The sequence below is a fragment of the Elaeis guineensis genome, chromosome 12 (assembly GCF_000442705.2).
Source record: "Elaeis guineensis isolate ETL-2024a chromosome 12, EG11, whole genome shotgun sequence".
Lineage (NCBI taxonomy): Eukaryota > Viridiplantae > Streptophyta > Magnoliopsida > Arecales > Arecaceae > Elaeis > Elaeis guineensis.
The window spans coordinates 45,539,569-45,550,358 of NC_026004.2; the positions used below are offsets into that span (position 1 = coordinate 45,539,569).

A 10,790-nucleotide genomic window follows, 5' to 3' on the forward strand; every position below is an offset into this window, starting at 1 on the left:
TTTTGATTTTAAATATGTGTTCTCAAGTGTGATCAAAGATAATTTTAATTCTGAAAGAAGTGATAATTCTAAAATAGAAGAACCGGCTTCTAAGGCTGAAGAAAATGAGACTCTTGATAGATATATCTTGGATAACTCATCCACTCTCTTCTTTTTTTTACTTAGATCAGCATCAGTACTAAGCTTAAGTTCTTCTATTGGGTTAGTCTCAGTTCTAATCTCTTCTTTCAAATTTTTATTTGGGCTAGCATCAGTACTAGCTTCTCTCACCTGATCTTGGTATGGGTCCTTAAGAATCCTATCACTTTTAAGCTCAGAAATTACATTGTTACTTTCAAATTGGAGATTCTTAGGTGGGATATTGGATTGATGACTAGGTCCAGGTGATTGATGGATGGGTGGGTCATTTTCAAAATTTGGTATTGGTTCGTTTGGCAATTGACCTAGTTCTCTCCTCATGGTAGATTTAGTTAATTGATCTATTTGTGCTTCTAGCCTAGCGAGGGATTGCTGTTGGGTCATGATCATTTGTTGTAGTTGGTTTAATCTATCATCAGCTAGATTAGTCTGTTGAGAAGGTGGGTATGATGGCTGATTTTGATAGGGTGGCTGGATAGATTGACTGGACTGACCTCTATTGTAGGCATGATTCTGGTATGGAGGCCTACTCTGAAAGTTTTGCAAAGGAAGAATTTGGGTCTGAGCCTGAGTCTGTTGGGGTCTCCAAGAAAAATTAGGATGATTCCTCCAGCCTGAATTATATGTGTTAGAGAATGGATCATTGATAGGTTTGGAGTAATCTTGGGCAGCTTGAACTTGTTCTTGAATGAAAGGTGGAAACTGTGCAACCGTGGGATATTCGCTCATATGATGGGTCGGGCTAGAACAGATAGAATAAATCTCCTGATAATTAGGTGGTGGTGTGTATTGTGTAGGAGATTGTTGACCTAATGCTAGGAACTGATCAAATTTCTGGGCAAGAAGGTCAACTTTATCTAATCTTTGGGCTATTAGGCTCAGATCGGCCTTAGGACTAGAGTCTGTTTGCTTGATCTCAAAAATTTCTACCCACTTTTGGTGAGAGATTGATCTTTCGTAGGAGGATAATGAAGCATGATTGATTGAATTTTTACTCAAAGTTTCAAATAAAATATAGGCTTCATCCTCACTTTTACTCATGAATGCACCCCCACAAGATGCATCTACCATTACCTGTATTGGTCACCAAAATTCTCATAAAAAGCTTGAACATTTGCCACTTAGATAGGCCATGGTGTGGGCATTTTTTAAGAAGTTCCTTAAGTCTCTCCCATGATTCATGAATTAGTTCTCTTGGAAGCTGAGCAAATCTAGTGATGGCTCGCCTCATGGTGTTGGTTCGACCTATGGGATAGAATTTCTTAAGAAACTCATATTGTATTTCAGCCCAAGTTTGGATTGGTCTCCTTATTGTGCCAAGCCAGTACTTGGCTTTGTCTTTAAATGAGAAGGAAAATAAGGTCAATCTAAGTGTATCATCAGTAAAATTTTGAATTTTCATCGTGGAATAAATTTTTAAGAACTCATCCAGATGCTTGTAAGGATCTTCATTAGTATTCCCATAGAAAGATGGAAGCATCTGGATTGTGGTCGACTTGACCTCATAGTGACTTGTAGGGATATCAGGTAAGTGGATACAAGTCGATGGGTTATAGATGGAAGGAATAAAATATTTCTTCATCTGCCTAGGTGGTTTTCTAGGATCTCCAGTTATCTGATTTTCAGATTTAATATGAATCAACCGTTCAATCTTAGGATTGGGTTCAACTAGGTTAGGATAGAGAGATCTTCTACCTTGCATATACCAGTGCAAACCCTAATGTATGATTCAAGTTTTGTTTTTATTTCATTTTTTTTTTAAGAGCAAAAGGAGAGAGAAGAAAGAAAGAGCCCTAGACCTAGATACATAAGGTGGGAAGAATTAGTTGTGGTTTAGTATTAATTACAATCAAGTTAACAAACAATTAAATCTAGACACCTATGAGTTTCTTAGACCTAACAGTTCGATGTAGAGTGGCTTAGCTTAAATGCAAATTGGGTTTGTTCTCACTTCCTTCAACTAGCCAGGTAAGAGGTGAGATCATGAGGGTCCCCCCATTGCTTGCCTTAGACACTAATTGAATTGGCCAGATAAGCTAACAGAACTAATTAAATAACCACAAATCCACTTAGGCTAAGCCTTTATAACCTCTAGCCTTAGACACCAGTTTTAGAAGTGAGTCCGGACTTACTTTGCACTTGACTTGACCACAATACTCAGAACTGAACTCGATTAATACTAGGGGCCAATGTCTACTTGATTTTAGTTAGGCTAGGGTTAATATGGGATGTTGGTTGGTTATTTTTGGGCCAAGGGAGAGTGATGAAATTTCTACCTTATCTTGTTATGGGTGTTGCCCTTAAATTGATTTGAGATGAATATGCACAACCAATTTCAAACAAGGAGTTCTATGTAACTAAATTAGATGTATGAAACTAATAAAAACTTGAAAGGTTATCTTGTCTCCAGCGATCACAAAAAATAAATCTACAATGATGAATGCTCCTAAAAATTAAGTTTCTACTCTTGTCATGCAATTTTTATTAGATTTATATGGATAAATTTTAGGTTAATTAAAAAAAATAGTAATTAATACTAAAAAAAATAGTTAAGGCTAGGGTTAGGATTGATCTCACCAACTTGGAAGCTTTCTATCTCTCTTTTTTTTTTGAATTTTTGAATTTTTTTTGTAAAAAGATAAAAAAAATTAGTAAGCAATAGTCACAAGAAAATCAAAGAAATCAAACACTAAAATTGGTGCCTTCCCCGGCAACGACGTCAAAAATTTGATCAGGTCAAGATGTTGTCGTTAGGACACCATGATTATCAATCAAATTTTAACTTCAATAAAAATTAAAAATATGTAGAAAGTAGTGAGTCGGGTCGAATCTACAGAGAAGGCAGGATTTTGATTTGAAATCTTTGATTTTACAAAAAAAATAAAATTTTGAAGAAAGTAATTTAAGTCAAAAAATAAAAATTAAAAGTACAAAAAATAAATCGGATACTAAGATCTACTGACTAGATCCTAGCATCTACTTACAATAAAAATAAATAATAAAAATTTAAAAAATATAAAAATAAATTGGTACTAAGATCTACTAATTAGATCCTAGCATCTACGTGCAAAAAATAAAAGATAGGAATTTAAAATGCAAAAAAATAAATTTTACATTAATTAAAATTAAAATTCAAGTACAAAAAATTTAAAAGAAATAATAAAATAAAATAAAATAAAAACTATAACAAGGATCTGAAGTTGATCAGCCAAGCCTCATCGGATAGATGGTTGATGACCTCTCCATCTTTCATCGTACTCCGTAAAGTGAACCGGCTTCTCTCCTTCTTTTTTTTGGATCCCTAAAGCTATTTAATTTTTTCTTTATTTTTTTCTACACTTTCTACTCAATTTTTCTACTCACAAAGCTTATTCCTAGACCTCCTATTTATAGATAAATTTTTTATAATTTTTTGATAGGAAAAAGAGTCTTAAAACTCTTAGAAATCATAATAATCTCCTTAGAAATATTTTTGGCCGTCGGATCTGGATTGGACCGCTCATATCTACCCAAAAATCAGCCTCTTACTCCTTATCAGGGTCAGATTCGATTCTGACCATCCAATCGTGCTTCAAATGAGATCTGAGCCATCGATCAGTGCTTCTGATCTCCTATTCAAAGTCAGGAGCATCCTCAGCCATTGGATCTCTTGATGGATCGCTTTTGGATCGTCAGATCGTGCAAAAGAGTCCTCTTATAAACCGGCAATGAATAGCAACCATTGGATCTAAGTCAGATTGAATCTCAGCTGTTGGATCGCGTCCAGAATCTTTCTTTCGCTGTGAATCATGCCTGTGGACCACGTGAAGGTTCCTGTGGACCGTGCCCTGGCTCTGTGGACCGAGCGGCCGGTCCACCGTACACCGAAAGCTATTTTCTTTATTTTTAGGATATTTTAGCTCCATTTTTGCTCCAATTTTTACTTAAAAAATTGAAAAAAATATACATTAAATTTTTCAAAAAATTTTCTTTATTTTGGTGTTTAAATTGCTCAATTAAAGTAATATCTATTTTTTATAAATATATCTAATTTTATATTTTTTTCAAAATTACTTATTTTTTAAGAAAATTTAATAAATTCATAAAATTAGAGTTTTTAAGAAGATGTTAGCACCATAAATTATCAAAAATATCTACAATAAATATAAAAATATACCACTTATCAACTTCCATGCATGGTCTGAAAGAAATTAAAGGGCTAAGGGAAGGCGAGATTACTCTCCGAATCAGTAATGGGGCAAGAGGTGCTGCTGTAGCTGTCGAAATTTACCCTTTGCGATTATCGTTAGGAATTAGTTTACTTTTAAAAGATTGTTATTATGTACGTAGAGCCAGTAGAAACTCAATTTCTATATCTGTGCTGGCATAGAACAATTATAATTTTTATTTTAATAAAGATTTCTGTGTAATTTATTTTAAAAATAAAGTTATTGCACATGCCTTTTTAATTGATAGACTTTATCATTTGCATGAAGATGCAAATATTAATATTAACAAGCAAATTATGAATGCCGTAGGGTCTAAGAGACTTAGAGATAGGATTAGCCAAAAGTATCTTTGGCACCTAAGACTAGGCCATATTGGAGAGGATAGACTTAATAAATTAGAGAAAGATGGCCTTCTCGGATCATTGATTTTCGAGTCTTATCTAATTTGTGAGTCATGTCTTCAAGAAAAGATAGCTAAGCTACCCTTTGTAGGATATGGAGAAAGAGCCACTGAGATATTAGCCCCGATACACATTGATGTGTATGGTCCATTCGATGTACAGGTCAGGGATGGCTATCTCTACTTCATAACCTTTACCGATGATTTCTCACAGTATGGTTTCATGTACTTGATGCATCATAATTTGATGCCTTTGAAAAATTCAAAGAATTCAAATGTGAAGTAGAGAAGCAAATTGAAAAATCCATAAAGGTTCTTCAATCAGATCGAGGAGGAGAATACCTCAGTGAAGAATTTTAAATCTATCTCAAAGATAACGGCATAGTCTCACAATAGATACCTTCAGGGATGCCTCAGCTCAACGAGGTATCCGAAAGAAGAAATTAGACCCTATTAGATATGGTCTGATCCATGATGAGCTTCACAGATCTTCTGATCTTTTTATGGAGACATGCATTGCTTTCTGCTATTCATCTCTTAAATTGGATTCTCTTTAAATCCATTCTTGCCACACCATATGAGTTATGGTATGGTAAGAAACCATCTCTTAGGTACCTCAAGATTTGGAGATGTCCAACTCATGTCAAATGACAACAGGCGGACAAATTAGAGTTAGGTCACTTAGGACTCATTTTATAGAGTATCCTAAGAAATCTATAGGATACTATTTTTATCTTCCAAAGGATCACAATGTGATTGTGAGCCATCATGCTGTCTACTCAGAAAAGGAGTTTGTCCAAGATGGAGGTAGTGGGAGGAAGATTGAGCTCGAAGAGAAAGTCTCTGAAGAGCATTGAGTCTAAGAACCTGAACTCAGTAATAAGCCAGTAAATTTAGTACCTTCTCCACCTCGTAGATCAAATAGGATCTCCCGTCCTCCGGAAAGATACTTAGGTATACTTACGGAGGATCTAGAAGAAGTGTTCCTTATGGGAGATAGGGATATTAGGAATGATCTTAAAATCTATGATAAGGCGATGTTAGATGTAGACTTCGCAAAATAGATGGAAGTAATGAAGTCAAAAATTGACTCCATACATTCCAACCAAGTATGGGTCCTTAGTAGATCCACCTGAAGGTATTGTACCTATTGGGTGTAAATGGATCTATGAAAAAAAATTAGGTCGGATGATAAGGTAGAGATCTATAAGGCAAGATTGGTGGCAAAAGATTATAGTCAATAAGAAGGCATTGACTATCAAGAGATTTTTTTGTCAATGGCTATACTGAATCCATCCGTACTTTACTTATGATTGCAGCCTATTATGATTATGAGATCTGACAAATGGATGTGAAAACTATCTTCCTAAATAAATATCTTAAGGAAGATATCTATATGGAGCAGCCTATGGGTTGCACATCTAGTGATAGTGATCATAAAGTCTGTAAGCTGCAAAGATCCATTTATAGACTTAAGTAAGCATCTCAGAGTTGGAACACTCGCTTTAATGATGTAATCAAATCGTTTGATTTCATCAAAAATAAGGAGGAATCATGTGTGTACAAAAAGATCAGTAGGAATGCTGTCACGTTCCTCATATTATACGTGGATGACATCCTCCTGATTGAGAATGATATTTTCATGCTGACATCGGTCAAAGTTTGGTTATCAAAAGAATTCTCTATGAAAGACCTAGGAGAAGCTTCCTACATTCTTAGTATTAAGATCTATAGGGATAGATCTAAGAGAATGATAGGACTCTCACAGTGAATGTAAATAGAGGAGGTGCTAAAGTGTTTCAGCATGAAAAACTCTAAGAGAGGTCTATTGCCTCTTAGACATGGCATTCATCTTTCGAAAAAGATTGTGTCCTTACACATCGAAGAGATTCAATGCATGAGCAAGATCTCTTATGCTTCGGCTATAGGAAGTCTCACGTATGTCATGCTGTGTACGCGACCTGATATAGCTCTTATCGTGAGTGTCACGAGCAGATATCAGTCGAATCCAGATGAGGAGCACTGGATAGCTGTAAAGAACATCCTTAAGTACTTGAGAAGAACTAAAAAATTATTCTTGATCTTTGGAGGAGGTTCGGAGCTAAAAGTGGAAGGATACATCGATTCAGACTTTATGTCTAATATCGATGAGAGAAGGTCTACGTCAGGATGTATTTTTTTATGTAATGGAGGATTAGTTAGCTAAAAAAGTTCCAAACAATCGGTCATTACAGATTCGACCATGGCAGTTGAGTACATCGCCGCCTCTGAAGTTGCTAAGGAAGTATTTTGGTTCAAAAAAATTATTGCAGAGCTAGATGTGATATCATCAGATGCCATTGCACTACACTGTGACAACAACAGTGCCATAGCTCTTGCTAAGGAGCGCAAATCTCACCAGAAGTCCAAGCATATTGAACGACGATTTCATATTATATGTGAATATCTTGAGAAGCAGTTTGTCGAGGTGCAGAGAGTTGACTCCACACAAAACGTAGTGGATTCATTAACAAAGCCTCTCAGCCAGCAGAAGATCAAAGCTCATCTTGAAAAGATGGGTCATAGGTTTAAAGCCAATTAGCTTTAGGTCAAGTGGGAGTTTGTTAGATGTATGTCCTAGAAAGTTAATTGTTGGCTGACATATTTATATTTTCAGGGCTTGTATTTGAACTTATAAAATTTTTATTATTAATAAAGGGCATTCTTATTTTCAGTCATATTTATGTGTTCATGATTTATCTTAAAAATTAATAAAAATGATTTTGTATATTCTCAAGATGTTGAGAATTTGAGACATACACTATTAGTGCTTAATTTCTAAATGCTCCCAATCAGAGGATCATCATGGAGGACAGTGATCGATCCAGTTAGATCGATGCATGACCACCTCCTTTACAGGCAAATGAGTCTCGAGTCTATAGTATGGTGATACTAAAGTGATAATGCAGGTAGTTGTTAGAGAACAACTTGCACTGAGTGTGACCATTACAAGAAACCATTTGGATGTCTACTCACTCGTCAGTGATATTCTCGATGCTATAGTGGTATGACTAGTCTTTTGATCTGCGGTGCATTGGCTATTTACAATGAGACTGCTATAGTTTGACTGTACGTCTACTTGATCCCTAGCCATTCAGGTCCTTGTTGTGTATGTTGGCTATAGTGGGTTTAATTCACTGTTAAGAGTAGGATGCACTTAGATGAAATCTATCAATCTTAATAGAAAAAGTATAGTCCTATGTGATTCACGAGACTGAATTCAATAAGTTTTTGGTCAAAGCAAGAGTGAATTCTAGAAAGGAGTTTTTATGAGATTCACAAGAGAACTCAAGTCGAGCCAATCTTGCATATGACTGACGATGGGATTTAACGAGTTATCCATGACCTCCGTCAAGTCAAAACTTTCGATAGAAGGATTGAATCATATGATAACTGTACCTAGAAGTTCATACTTTCATTCTACTGGGTTGTCACTACATACTGCTAGGTGTCACTGGTAGATTATGGGATCCATGAGTATTATCTTAATGATCGATGATTCTCAATAGACAGTGTTGAAATTATTCCAATCCATCGAAAAGAGTTTCGATGATATTATGATAAAGATCATAATGTGTCTCACTACCAGATAGGATAGAACTTATAGGGTCACACACAAAAGAGTTTTCTGTCTGATCTGATGATTGATCGATGATTATGAATGGTTAAAGATATAATTATCAATACGATTGATAATTAACCCAATGCAAAAGTTATAGAAGGAATAATTAGTAATTTGATTATTAATTAGACTCAATTTAATTGAGAAATAAGTTTTAGATTAAGTCTAATTAAATTGGATTTAGTTTGACGAATAGAACTTATAGGATCACACACAAAAGAGTTTTCTGTCTGATCTGATGATTGATCGATGATTATGAATGGTTAAGGATATAATTATCAATACGATTGATAATTAACCCAATGCAAAAATTATAGGAGGAATAATTAGTAATTTGATTATTAATTAGACTCAATTTAATTGAGAAATAAGTTTTAGATCAAGTCTAATTAAATTGGATTTAGTTTGACTTGAATTAGATTTGGTTTGATTGAGTTATGAGATGACTCATTGTTGGATTTTGATGGTGCAGCAGAAGAATTAGGTGTTTAAAATTTTTATTAAAGACATCCGATGCATCGAAAATCCTAATACCCAAAAACTCTTGACTATATCAATCAAAGTACAATAAAATAAATTTGAATCAAAAAAATACCTATAATGCTAATCTAATTTTCATGAGATGTCTAAGTATCCGTCCTCCAATGGTGATCCACATGAAAATTGAACTAAGGACAGTGCTCCTTCTTCACCTTGCTTCAAGAGTTCTAGCCCCTAGAACTCAACCAACCACCAATTAATCAGATCTTTCTCCAAACTTGAGTCTGAACCTTTCTACACTATCCACTGGACTTGACCACCTTTTTCTAGACCTCTTAAACCCTTAGAGCTATTAGGATTAGGCTTGTCTTAAAAGAACAAGCTTTGTCCTAAAATCTAGAGTAGTAAGAGAGGGAGACAGGGAGTGGATAGGGGATGTAAGAATTAAATGATCACCCCATCTGTCATCCTCTATTGATAGCACCAGATAGGACACTAACAGAGAAGGCATGCCTCATCTAAAAAGATATATCAAGTCCTCATATCACTTATCTGAGAGTCCTTAAACAGAAGGACTCTTTAGGGGGTGATACATCGATTCCTGCCTTCTCACGTATGCATGCCCAGAATGAGATACTTTTTGCATCTCTTCACACATTAGATTTATATGAAACTTTGCCACATAAACTTTTATTCACATAAGAAGGCCATCACCAAATGACATATTATTTGGATAAGAGTTCATATGTGAGAAGGACTCTTCACCGAAGAGACGCACGAGCACCTTCTCCCTGTCGCACGCGCGCACACCCAGAAAAGGGTGTGAAAAGCAATCTTTCTTAATCTAATAATTTTTTAAATTTTTATCACATGATCAGCATTTAAAACTAATTCTTATCACAAAAATTATCAGATAAAAAGTTGCTTAAGATTCCCTAAACAGAAGGAGTCTTCGCGTCCCTTCGTGCATCCAGAAAAATCTGTTGCGCATGCAGCAATATTTTGAGCAATTTTTTCATGCACAATTTGATAGATTTTTCATACTTCAAAAGATGTTCTAGGTGGATCATTATTTGATCTACTTTTTATAAAAAATAGAGGCCCAAAACACAAGGATTCTTAGTCCTTCTCTATGCCACAAATAAAGTGCACATGCATTCTGCATATTAGCACCAAGAGTCCTTCTTAAGTTGGACTCTTAGTTATTTGGCGTGTACACCAGATATGGTGCCTCTTTTTGACTGCTTCCAGGTGGCTTGACCTAATCTAAATGCCCACCAAGTTGGGCTGGTAAATGAGCAAGGCATGAGATCAAATTGATCTCTAAAAGAGCTAGGGATTCCACACGTGCTAGCATGCTTACCGAAATCTCGATTGAATCCAAAATTTCAATCAATCTTTTTAAAAAGGATCCTTGGCTAATTTCTATATGTATGTGACCCATTGGGTTCCACATCTAGCTAGTAGTAGGTCCAAGTACAAGTTGACCTAATTTGATTAGAATTTAATCTAATCAATTTAGGTCCAATCGAGCTAACCTGATTTCAATAATTAGAACTCTTTCTAATTGGTGTTCGAATTAAACTCTTCAATTCGATCAAAAATCTACATATCAAGATTGACATCTAGCAACATATTATGACTACCTAGAAAATATAAAAATTTGATAAAAATATCAAATATGCCCTTCAGTGGCAAGTTATCATGCAATATAATCCATCGATCATCCTAGCATCCTGAATATGTTCATGAGCATGGAATTATGTCAAACTCAAACACATATTCATATCGATTCTCAATTAATCAATGATAACTTCAATGAAGAAGCATTAGAAACTTTTTCTAATCTCCTTCCTATTTTTGGCCAAAAGATTTTTTCTGAGTCATCTACGAATGAGAATAC

The 10,790-nt window shown here is 35.1% G+C and overlaps 1 non-coding gene across 1 annotated transcript; it reads left to right on the forward strand.

Moving 5' to 3' along the window:
* The first annotated feature begins 1,265 nt into the window (after positions 1-1,265).
* Positions 1,266-1,372, forward strand: LOC140853023 (small nucleolar RNA R71). The gene has a single exon (XR_012136101.1). It is a non-coding gene; the product is annotated as a small nucleolar RNA R71 (small nucleolar RNA).
* Positions 1,373-10,790: the final 9,418 nt, after the last annotated feature.